At 41.9% G+C, this 12,689-nt stretch overlaps 1 protein-coding gene across 5 annotated transcripts in view; it reads right to left on the minus strand.

Annotated features, from left to right (window-relative positions):
* The window catches only part of ELOVL5 (ELOVL fatty acid elongase 5), a 113,877-nt gene extending 111,344 nt beyond the window's left edge, over positions 1–2,533 (minus strand). Inside the window, exon 1 of one of the 5 annotated variants that reach the window (XM_077162083.1) lies at positions 2,198–2,533. The gene's annotated coding sequence lies outside the window, so the exon portion shown is untranslated. The remainder of the gene's footprint in view (positions 1–2,197) is intronic. The other 4 variants (XM_077162082.1, XM_077162081.1, XM_077162084.1 and 1 more) reach the window with 4 other exon arrangements.
* Between the last annotated feature and the right edge of the window lie 10,156 nt (positions 2,534–12,689).

Here is a 12,689-nt window from a genome sequence, read left to right on the forward strand (position 1 = left end):
GGATGAATGCTCACTTCTAGATGCAAAACAAGTAATGGTTACGCTGACAGAGCAAAAGAGGAGGGAGTGACAAAACAGTACTTGTCAACATCAAACATCCAAAAATGTAAGGTCACTGACCAAAAAGCAGCTTTGTTGATCCAGGGAATGAAATAACTTACTTCATTTTCAAAAGTGACTTCAAAGGGATATCAGAAGTAGTGTCTGTGCAAACCAAGTATTGAATATTTTCTTGACCATTCATTTTGAGATTTACAAATTAAATGCTTTGCCACTTCCCCCAAACCTCACCCCATGCCTCAAGATGAGAAACAAAAGAGAAGGAAACATTTATCAACCCACTATTGGCAGATTCCCACCCTGGACTCTTCATTTGCAACATTTTAAAAAATTCATATACTACTTTAACACAGAACCTCCATTTTATGGACACGGAAATTGAGTCAAGTAGGTGAGAACTGTGTCTGCAGATGTATTTTTCTTGAAAGATCTGAAAACCAAACTTTAAAATGCTTTCTACTTTCACCTTTCAGCAAAGTTCAAACATAGGGTACTATGTTCTTAAAATTAGCCATTTATAATCATCAGTAACATTTTCCCTTTTGTTTTCAGTTAGAAAGTGGAAGAAAAAATGCAAAAAGAGACTGCAGGTAAAGTTCTTGGCAATAAGAAGTTATAATGTGGGGCATGAATACTAACGGGAAATGAGTAACATTTCTCTTCCCAGTGAGCTTTTCCTGGATAATCCCAGGTAATATCTGAGCTGAATAAGAAATGATTCACTTTTCACCTAACTGCAAATGGAAGACTAAAAGTGTTCCTGCACACCTAATACAAAACCAGCTGTCTGTAGATTCTGCACCAAACACTGCTGGCTGAGATGTGCAAGCCAAACACAGGCCAACATGTTATCTGTCAAATGGTTAGAGGGACGAGTTACAAAACCTAGCAACATCAGCTCTTACATACAACCCTATAAAGCACTTCCTGACATGGGTCCCACTAATTAAAGAAATGAGGCAGCTCCCAACCCCACGATTCTCCACCTGACCTCTCAGTGCCCAAGTCATAAGTCATGCACTGGATTCATCCAAACTGGATCATGCAAACTGGATCCCACAGATATATTCTACAAACTTACAATCAAGTGCCCTGGAGATAAGCTTAACTCAAACGTAAGGAAAGGAAGTCACCGACGTTAATATGCAAGAACACAGAACGGTTGTAAGACAAAGTTAACTAGAACTACTTTTGTTATAGGCAATACTCCTCCACCTCGGAGGGGAGCTGAGAAGGGCTCTCAGTAGCACGGAAACATTAAAAAGAGAACTTTTTTTCTTACAGCTCTGGAACACAAGTGCCCCAGTGGCTACTCCCCGCCAGGGCTGTTCCGCTCTGACTCCCTAAACTGGTCGCTCTCGGAGTCCCCACCCTCTCGCTTTCCCACCACATCTCTCCCCGAGTGCCAAGGGATGTAGTTTTCTGGTTTTAATAAAAAACCAAAGCGATCCCGAGCAAGCGGGCTTCTCTTTGGGGAACGGAGGGAAGGTTTGGAAGACTGGCGAAGGCTTGGGGGGGAAAGAAAAGGTAGGAGGTTCCCGGCACCGCAGATCCGCGAACTCCGCCGAGGCGCGAGGGCGAGGGCGCCTCGGCTCCTGGTACTGCCACGACCCTGCAGAGGCTCTCCGGACTTATCCAGGTTTTATATCTCTCAAGAAACACGCTGCCTCAGAGGACGCTTTCCTGGATCTCCCATTCGCGAATTCCTCCCAATAATTCGGGCGGACCTGGGGGCAGAAGCCCATCATCCCGCCTCTTCTCCGGCACGATGCTGTGCACCCGCAGAGCCTGTCAGCGCGGAAAAGCGCGCCGCTGCTGCTTTCAACCGCCGAACAGGTGCGACAGCACCGCCGCGGAAACTCCGAGGCGCCCTGTCACCCCCCGCATGTCTCTCCCCGCGCCCGCCGTCCGCACCCGGAGAGCCGGCCTTCCACCACGAAGCTGCCAAGCCCGCCGGCAGCGGGCAGCGGGCGCGGCGCCTCCCCCCGCGCGCTAGCGGCGCAGCGCGGGCAGCCATCCCTCTTCTCTCGGTCCGGACCAAGGCTATTCGCAGCCCCCGAGTCCCGGCCGCGCGCTCGCTAGAGTGTCATGGCCGGGCGGCGGCCTCCGGCGAAGTTTCCTGGAGCTAACTGCTTACCTCTTGGCACGGGAGCAGCAGCAGCTTTGAGAAGCAGCAGCGCGGCGGCAGGAGTGCCCGCGGTCGGCCGGCTCTCGGAGTCTCTCACGCCGGGAAGAGGAGGATGTCGGAGGGAGGGACCGGCAAAAAGGAACCGCCGCTATGGGAAGAGGAAGGCGCCGGGTATCTACAATCAGAACGTGGGCTGACCGTGACGTCACAATGGCGCGGCCAGCCAATCGAGGCCCTAAGGCTGAATCAAGCGCTATGATGTCATGCGGCCCCCGAGCCAATCGCCAGACAATAGAACTTTCGTGATTGTAAATTCCAGAATCCGATGCAGTGCAGAGCGGAGGCCGGGGTTGGTCCCCTCAGGTTCACGTGTTTCGGGCAATTTTATCCGCTTTCTTCCTAATAAGCCTGCGTGAACGTAGAGCCTGCGCAATAGCGGCAGGGAAGTTCCCGATGTCCTCAACTCTGATTTTCTTAATGCTAGGGGTGACGGGATTGTGTAGCGGCGTTTTGATGAAGGAAGCCCACCCTCTTGGCTTCTCCTCTACAGTTCAAAAAGGGTTCCCGTTCTCCGCGGTTTTAGCTGAAAGTGTAAAATGCCTTCGGAGACCACCTGAAGCCAAAGTCTGTAGCTGAACAAAATAGAGCAGCAAAAAAAGCTTTCAAAAATGTTGATCGTACTTTACTCTTTGATAATAGATTTACGGTGCTTTTTGTTAGAGATTCTGATTTTTCCTTAGAGGTCACTACTAACTTCATTTCTACTCTAGAAATTATTACAAAGGCCTGTAAAAAGAGAACTAACTGATGTGTTTTTGGCTAGTCAAATTTAATCATTTTTGTCATAAGGGGCTTAGAACACAAATAAAAGATCTTTGCTGTTTTTCATTGATATTTGGATAAAGCTTTCATCACCGTATTTTCCTATGGTTTTCCCATGAAAGTTCAAACTCCAGAAATTAAATCTTTCTCTTTGTGCCCTTCTTATTGTTTTTTCTTCTACTGTCCATCTGTCCATTGTTCTAATACAATCGACCATTCAATGTAAACAAATTTATTCTTTTATATATTTACAATGTAATGTTTTTCATACCTCTGCTCTGTTTCCAGGCACTAGGCTGTTTATTGCCGGAGGAATAACACTGTAAAACTATATTCAAATTAGGTCATTTAAACATACACAGATTATTGAGATTTTTTAACAGTCAATTGCCATTCAACTCCACAAACATTGAATGATTTCAGTTGCCAGACTTTCCTAGGTATGAAGAATGGAAAACTTCAAGGGCCCCCTAACCCCCACCCTGAGTCTGTAAAATGATAGGAAACAGCTACAATGAACTTACTTAGTAGCAAATGCTACAATGGAAAACAAGATACACAGATTAACTAAGAATCTACTCTCAAGGAGCATGTGAAAAGGTGGATGCCGAAGGCATAGGAAAATTTGGCAAGGTTTCCCCATTATTCTTCACTCTTCTGCCAGCCGCCCAAGGCCAGAGCTGGTTCAACTCTCTGTCATCCTTTCCGAGTTCTGTCACTCAGGATTTAAAAAGTTTCAAATTTAATATGAGACGCCCAAAGTCCCAATTTTAGACCATACAACTTTTTTTATTGTATCCAGTTATCAATAAAATGTTTTAAATTCGTGCACAAAATATCTATATTTATTTTAACTAAAACTTATAATAACCGTTAAGTCATACATTAACTATGAAATGATGATATTTTCTTGTTTTAAGAAAAAATAGAAATAAAAGTTCTAATATTTTCTTGCTATCCCCCAAAGGAAGGCTTTTTATGTGTCACTTGGTAATAGAAACCCTTAGTTAATCTGTGTATCTTGGTTTCCATGTTAGTATTTTATCACTTTGCATTGTAAATTGTTTCCTGACTGTATCATTTTTGCTCAATCCTGGAGTGCATGCACTCCCACAAACACACACACACCCACACACACCCACACACACACTTTAAAGACCATTGCTTTCTATTGTAAACTCAATTGAAAGGGTATACATCTTGGGTTTTGCTCATTTATCCACAGATCGTAGCATAGGTCCTGGCATATCGTAGGAGCTCAATAAATAAGTTTCGGATGAATGAATGAATGAATTCCTCTTCACCGTCACCCCTACACTCTGGTGATTCCATATTCTACTCCAAAGTTCGGCCTTCTGTCAGATAGTCATGTCCCAGGACTATTGTCTCTCCTCAAACATAAGTTTTAAGGCCATGTTCTCATTCTTCCTCCAGACAGAGACTTAGGATTCCCAGTTAGGGGAACTTTCCCCCTGACAACGCATCTTATACTCTACAGTGTGAACTACATGACTAGAGTATGAATTACTTCATATTATGGCATCATCACATTCATGAATAAAGCTGCAAGAAAAGCAGTAGAACTGAGATGACTCTTCAGCTCAAGTGTAGATTTTTTTTAAAAATCAGGGAATTCTTAGGATTCAATGCCAGGCTTACTAAAGAATAGGCCTCAAGCGAAGTGGTTTTGTTGACCTTAGATTCAGATATATTCCAGCCACCAGGGTTCTAGAGCCTGTGTTGGAGCACCCCTACCCTATCACCACCTTCTATCCCTGATCTCACACTCTTACCTCAGTGCTTGCCCTATTGAACATGAACCTGGATAGAGTGCAATAATAAAATCTTGGAATTCCTGCCTGTTTTTTTGTGCATCCATGTGATGATCCTCTACAGTAGGCTGAATTATGAACTCCAGGGAAAAAAAACACACGTTCTTAATTTCATTCCTATGGGTCCATCGTAATAGGACCTTTTGAAGCTGTTATGCCTAGTTAAGGTGTGGACAACTGAATGAGGATGGGTCCTGATTCCTGTTACTGGAGGCCTTATAGCGAGAAGCCATGGAGAACAGCCGGAAGCTGTAAGTCAGTGGAAACCCAGAGAAAAGGGACAGGACATCACCCTGTGATGGCAAAGCCAAGGAGGCTACTGATTGCCAGTCACCCAGAATGCTGCTGACTCCAGAAGGAAGCAAGTGTTTCAGCCTCCAAAACACATGAACTAAAGCATTTCTGTCGTTTAAGCCAAAACCAGTTTGTGATATTTGTCATAGCAGCCTAGTTGGTAAAACATCCCCCAAGAAATAATTGTTGAATTATCTTCATTAGATGTTTTCTTCCTCCTCCTCCTCCTTTTTTCTATTTACTTATTTTTAAATTCTAGTAATACAGTTTTTTCTTCTGCTCTTCGTTTTCATCAGTAGTCCCAAATCTTCTCCAATCACACGCCCTCAAGTTTATGTTTTTGAGAAAAAATGTAGTCTCTTGAGAACTTTGTTCTATTGCTACAACCTCTGCAGTTGAATTAAGAAATACAATGGAAAGTTTTATTAGGACAGGGCGCAACTCTAATTAGTAAGACTTGCTTCATTTAAGGATTGAATGCTATGCATTCTGAGATGTTTGCAAAAACATGACTTGTCTTTCATTTAAGACATTTGCCTATGTTTGCCTTTGGACAATTAAAAGTTGACTAAAATATAGGCCAAGGATGAGCTATTTTATACAAAGGATGCCACTTATGTGGTCTCTGTTGGTTCCTTTCTCTTTTTTTTTTTTACCTATCATTTAACAGTTTTCCTCTCTTCTAGTTTGTGTTTCATCTTGCTTCCAGGGGTTTTCATTGGCATGGCTTGTCTTTGCTCATGGTAGTTAGAGAGTAAAGACAGTTTTGGGGTTTTTTTTGTTGTTGTTGTTTTGTTTTTTGCCCTCAATACCATGCTTCCATTGTTACTTACCTACTCCTTGTCTCTCCATTGCTGTTCAACACCATGTACTGTGGTTTCTCTGTATTCCTATACTTGATTATTCATCTTGGAGGAATTATTTTGTACTAGAATGTGAACCTCTCTTTTTGACTTCCTTTTAGATTTGTTGGTGCACTGTCTAGGAGTAATGAAAGAGATCCACAGCCTTAATCTTCTCCATCTACAGTGCTTTCTAGGTGATATCACCTCCTTTTGTGGCTTTGGAGTCTATCCATATGCCACAGACTCCCAAATATATTTCTCCAGCCCAGAATTTCCCCCTGAATTCCAGACTTAAATATTTAACTGTGTATTAAAGACCTCTCCTCTTGGACATCTACAAGGCACTTCAACCACCTAACACAACCAAAAAGGAACCCTTCTTTCTTCCACAAACCTGCTCCTCCCGTGGTCCTCCCCAACTTTGTAAATAGCAACTACGTATATCCAGTTTCTCAGGCCAAACACCTTCGAGTCATGCTTAGCTACTCTTTTACTCTCGCCTCTACGCCCAAATCTCAGTAAGTCCCTGCCCTCTTGATCTTCAAAATATATACAGAATCTGTTCCCTTTTCACCATCTCTACTACAACCACCTGATCTAAGTCACTAACAATTGTTGCCCGGGAATCTTGCAATAGCTTCCTATTTGCACCTTTACTTCTGCTTTTGCCCCTACTAAAGTCTGTTTCTAACCCAGCAGCCAGAATGAGCCTCTTAAAACCAAAGCCAAGTCATTTCACATCTCTGCTCTATACCTGTGATTGACTTCTCATCTCACTAATAGTAAAAGTCAAAATCCTTACAATGGCCTAGAGTCCTTAAAGATTTAGCCCTTTGCTATTTCTTTAACCTCTTCTAAAGGTATTCTGTCTTCCTCTCACAATAGCTTTTTTGTTCCTTGAACACCCCAACACCAGACTGCCTGGGGGCCTTTGCATTTACTGTCTCACCCCCAGCCCTTCCCACCCCCCACCCTCATGCCTAGAGTGTTCTAACTCAGAAATCTTCCAGGTTATACCCTTGCTTCTATCTGGTCTCTAAATAAATGTCATCTACTGAGGGAGATTTTGTTCACTCTCTTTAATTTTGCAACTTCTCTGTACCTTCCTTCCATATTCTGGAAACCCTTTACTCTGCTTATTTTTTTTTTTTTTTCCTTCATAGCAGTCATTACGGTCTGACATACTATAGATTTACTTTTTGATATCTGCTTATTATCCACCCCATAACCCCCAAGGTCACTGAGGGTACAGATTTTGTTCTGTTGAAAACTGTATCCCCAGCACTTAGAAACAAACTGGCACTTTGTAGGAACTCAATATTTTTTCTGTGGATAAATGTACAAATGAGTGAATGGAAAATGGAAATGAAATCAGTAAGAATCACTCTTAATAGGCCAAAAATTAGGTCAAAGACAGAAAAAAAATACCAATTACAATAATTAAAAACTTATATGTGGATTTTATTTTTCTGTCTCCAGTTACAATAAAAATAATTAGGGCGGGCAACGGTGCGCAGTGGTAGAGTTCTCGCCTGCCATGCCAGAGACCCGGGTTCATTTCCCGGTGCCTGTCCATGTAAAAAATAAAAATAAAAATAAAAGTAATTAGCTTCTCTTTCCACATTAAAAATAATTTTTAATCTGAAAAATTAATACACTCCGAAAGAATATTTAATGTTTTAAAAGTGCTATAAAGGAGGAAATACTGTAACTACCGTTATGATGAAAAGGAAATATCTTTTCCTTTCCTCCCACATACATTTTTTCTCCCACATACATTAAGAAAAGTTCTTAATCATATGAACTGGGATATCTTATACTTTGCATAAATGCATCTATTATCTTAAATATCAAAGACTATCTCTCAAAATAGAAACCGTTAGGATATTTTCATCAATAATGAATCAAATTTGCAACCAATTTTTTCCCTGCTACAGATTTCTAAGGCCTTTCCCAACGAACTCTCATTTTACTCATTCAAGACCATAATGAGATGAGAAATTGAGCTAAAGAAGGGTTAAGTGACATACTTAAGGCTGCAGAGTCAATTAATGCAGAATTAAAATTTGAATTCAGATCTCAGTTCTCAACTTCTTCAAATGCTAAACCATGCTAAAAGTAAATTTTTAAACCACAATAGATTCTCGATGTGTCTTTTATTTTGCTGGACACCAGAAGATAAACTTCACAATTGATTTATTTCAATCTTTAACATATTAAAGAGCTAAAGATTTCTAGGAAGTCGACAAAAGCAGATAAAATTTATAGCCAAAAACTAGCTGTATGCAACTGGCAAAGAATAGCAATATGGTTTTTGTAGTTATGTAGTATATTCTGGTTAAGTAGTATGTTCTGGAAGTGCTCTATAAAATCTTTAGAGCTGGTGACACAATCCAGGATACGCTTGTGCCTTAGTTTCATCATTTACAAAACAAGTTCTCTAAAAATTAGCCATAAATGATTTAATCATTCTGGGTCACGTATTTTAGTTAACTACAAAATGTATCATAAAAGGCCTTGCTTTTGTGTACCTGCAAAATTGGACATGCTGCATATTGAAAACTGGTAGCTTAATTTCTTTGCACAATCTCAAGTTCACTTTTTCCTGAGTGAATGTGGCATTTTAAGACTCAAATGAAATTCCACAAGCTTATGTTGCAATGCAGTTGTATTTGTGAACGATTGCTTGGCATGTGATTGCGACACACTTTTTTTCTCCCACATATATATATTCTGTACTGTCAGCTTCATCCAGCCAATTCCCTTTTAGATTAAATAGCATTACAGTATTGTTTTATAATTGGAATGGTAAAATGATAATCGAGCCTTTATCAGATATGTTTCGATAGAATGAGTGCACTTATGTCAAATTTAAAAAGCAGCCACACATCTAGCTTATGACCCTGAAACTGGGGCATTTTTAGACTATTTAAAGTCTAAAAATGTGTTATTGCTCTTATATCTTGCTAATGAGTAAGACTAACTTCTACATGGTCTTTATATATTATCTTCTCATTTTTTCCTCCAGTTCCCCTACTCCTTTTATTTCCCTGGATGTAACCTGGAACCGAATGTTTCTTTTTTCCTCTCCTCATGCACAGAGCACTTTGCGTAGGCCTTTGTTTTATCACTTATAATATTATAATTGTTTGCTTATATCTTTCTTCCCCAACTCAAGGGCAGAAAATGTGTAGCTCATATTTATACTTCTGGTATAGTATTGTACTAGATATCTGGTAGAAATTCAATAAATGGTTATTGAACTAGGCTCTCAGAAGACCATTTACTTTCTTCATGATAAAGATGGCAATTATGACATAGTATGTTGTTACACATATAGGTAAGAAAGAATTTTGGAGCCCTAAATCCATTTCTTCAGTTTATTATACTTTGATAGCATGGTAAGGAGCTTCTAACATGGTGCCTAAATAATGTCTGCTTCCTGATATTCATGCCATGGGCTGGAACTAGTAGCTTGCTTCTGACAAATAAAACATGGCAAAAATGATGGAATGTCACTTCTGAGGTTAGGTTACAAACAATGGTAATTTGTTTTCCTGGCACTCTCTCTATTGTTTCTTGGCTTGCATACTTTGATGAAACCAAAGACCACACTGGAGATGTCCACTTGGCAAGGAACTCCAGCCAAAAGACAACTAAGAACCAAGATCCCCAATCCAACATCCCACAAGAAACTGAATGCTATCAATAACCACACAAGTGAACTTGGAAGTGGATCCTTTCCCATTCAAGTCTTGCAATGACTAAGGCCTAGCTGATAATTGATTGCAATCTGAGAGAAAATCTGAAGTGGAGGACCCAATTAAGTCATGCCCAGATTCTTGGCCTAGAGAAAACTGAGATAAAAGATATTTCAAACCACTGAATTTTGGGATAATTTGTTAAACGGCAATGGATAACTAAACAGGTAACATGAATACTTCTACTTTTAAAAACAGAATTGGAGGCAGAAGAAGTGAGATGAAGTTTATTTACTTTCCTTGTCAGAACAGTCAAGCTATGCCTAATATTTGATAACTATGTCAATATTACAGTTACAAGAATTTGCCTTACCCAGTTTGGTTTCCTCATATCACACAAAAACATTTAAACACAGCTGACAAATATCAAAAGGAGGTAGAAATCAAAGCAGGCTACTCTATAAAAAGCTGCTTCATCATTTGAGCGGTTTACTGGGAAGAGGCCCTGATTCCCCAATCCATGCCCTTCAACATCAATAAACAATTTCTCAGCCCAGGGGGCCAGTCAAGCGCCTCAAATGTACACACTTCATTTATTACATTGAATCAAGGCATTGCAGGTTACCATTAAAACACAAACAAAAACAAATGCAAACATTATATGGGAAGAATAAAGCATTGTACTGTCATTCACTAGTGGGTAGACGCAATTAGTTTATTGGATCAGCCAATTAAGAATAACAGCTCTGAAAGCTGAAAGCTTGGAGAGTTGAGATTTGGTTAGATAATCAAGAAAACTCTCAAGGCATAGGTATAAAAGGGTAACACACCATACGTGCAGGACAAGCATAAAGGGACAGAATTAATTTTCAGAAAACATTAATGAATGCTCTATTCACTTTTTTTTTCCTATTCACTTTTAAAATCATTCTCTACATCTAGCAGGATATCTGTAAGTCAGTGGAGGCTAAGCACATATTTACTATTCTTTAGGGATCTAGTATGTGCCAAGAATTGAGATAATGAAACCACAATAGATAGCAGAGACTGATGTGAGTTAAGAAGTAGGAAAAATATACTGTGAGAATTCACATGTTGGAGAGAACGAGGAAAGGGAATTGAAGCTACAGGGCCTTTACAAAGGCTGTATATTCTTCTTAAACCGACCACCTCTCCCCTTTCCAGTTCTCAACTTTTTTTTTTTAATCTTTTCAGATTGATCTTCTCTATTACCCTGGCTACAATCAGTTTCTTCCCTTTCTTTTCCCCTTCCTTACCCCTTAGTTTACTTCGTTCACAGCATTCATCACAATCTGTTTTGCTTACTTATTATTTTAAAATTTTTATCTTTACCTTCTCTTTTAGGCTTTAAGCTTCCAGAAGGCAGAACGAATTTGCCCTGTTCACTGGGTGTACGGGGCACAAATTACGTGCGCAATAGCTATCTGTTGAATGACTGAATCTAAAATGTGGAGTCAGAAAGGGGTACTAATGTAGAAATGGAAAGACAAAACTGGGTGTCCAGATGGATTCCAGTCGTGACTCTTTCTTCAGTAAGACGAGTCATCTTTTCACACTGTGTTCCGAACAAGAGGGACCTACAGGGGCGGGGACGCCCTTTGTCGCCGGCCGGAGGGAGGACTGCTCAGCTTCCCTTTACCCGCGGAACTCGCACAGCAGTCCCTCGGGGCCTCCATCACTTCCGAACCCGGGAGCGGGTGGGGCCGGTCTCACACCCGCGCCCCTCCTGGGGGACAAGAGCCCGCCCTCCGGTGCCCTTCCTCCGCTCGCGGGTCGTAGAGACCGTTAAGCGCCCGCGGTTCGGGTGCCGCGCCCCTCGGCTCCTCTCCCCCGCCCGGCGCTCTTCGCGTCCCCGCGCGCCTCCCCAGCCGCGGTCACCCGATTCATCCCGCGGCTGCAGCCACCAATCATCGCGCGCTGACGGCGCCGCATCTGGCGATGGGGCGGGGCCTCACGAGGCGCGCGCTCGCCCCTTCCCCGCCCCGAACCCGCGGCCAGATCGGGTCATTCGCGGGCAGTGACCGTATTTCGTCCCCGCGCTGGCCCTGCCCCGGGATCTGGGAAAGGAGAAGGAGAGGCGCTAAGCGAGAAGAGAGGATTTGTTGGGCCGAGACAGTGGTGTTTGGGATCCAAGAGTGGCGAAGGCCTTGGAAGAGAATTCAAAGCGGCCCTTGATGCCGGTTGCTTCCACGCCCCTTGGATGATCCGTAGCCCTGGCGTCCAAACTGGAGTGTAGAACATTCCCGTGCTCTGAACACGCCATTGGGTGGAACTCCGTGGGCCGGGAGGAACGGGGAGGTGAGAGAGAGAGAGAACATGTATTCCCTTGGGCAGCTCAGTTCAAGCTTGATGCTAGAAAAGAGATAAGCTTTGTTACTCCTCTTTCACAATCTTTTATCACACGTGAGTTAGCCCTGCAGTGTAGGCTGCTCCTATTGAGGTTAAACTAATATTTGCTTTTAGTTCCCTTATAAATTGTGAGATTTTGAAGGTGTTTCTTTTGGTATGTTAACTGGACTTTTTGCCTTTGAGATATCTTCCAGAAAGTGCCATTCACATTATGGAAGGTAGGAGGAAAACTAGCAGCTTTTCTTTACGTGTCAAAGGCGATTCACCCTTCCCTAAAACTTAAAAGGCATAGAACTTTGATCACAAACTGCTGCTATATATTTTCACATCTCATTTAATCCTCTGAACAAACTTGTAGGAAAAGATACCTAGTTTCAGAGGTGGGAATAGGCTCAGAGATTAAGTAACCTGGCCGAGGTCACAGTTTATAAGTGACAACGTTTGGGCACTCTTCAAACTTTTTTCTCCCAGATCATGAAAGTTCAATCCACAGTAAATGGCAGTTGAAAAGGAATCTAATGCTTTTGGAGCAGGTGACTCAGGACTGTGCATCTAGGAGCACCCCTTAGAAATAGGTTAGCTTCCTTAGAATCATATTAAGTACATGGTTTTCATGACAGAACCTTGAAGAGTAGGA

This window comes from Tamandua tetradactyla, chromosome 5 (assembly GCF_023851605.1).
Source record: "Tamandua tetradactyla isolate mTamTet1 chromosome 5, mTamTet1.pri, whole genome shotgun sequence".
In the NCBI taxonomy this organism is placed as follows: domain Eukaryota; kingdom Metazoa; phylum Chordata; class Mammalia; order Pilosa; family Myrmecophagidae; genus Tamandua; species Tamandua tetradactyla.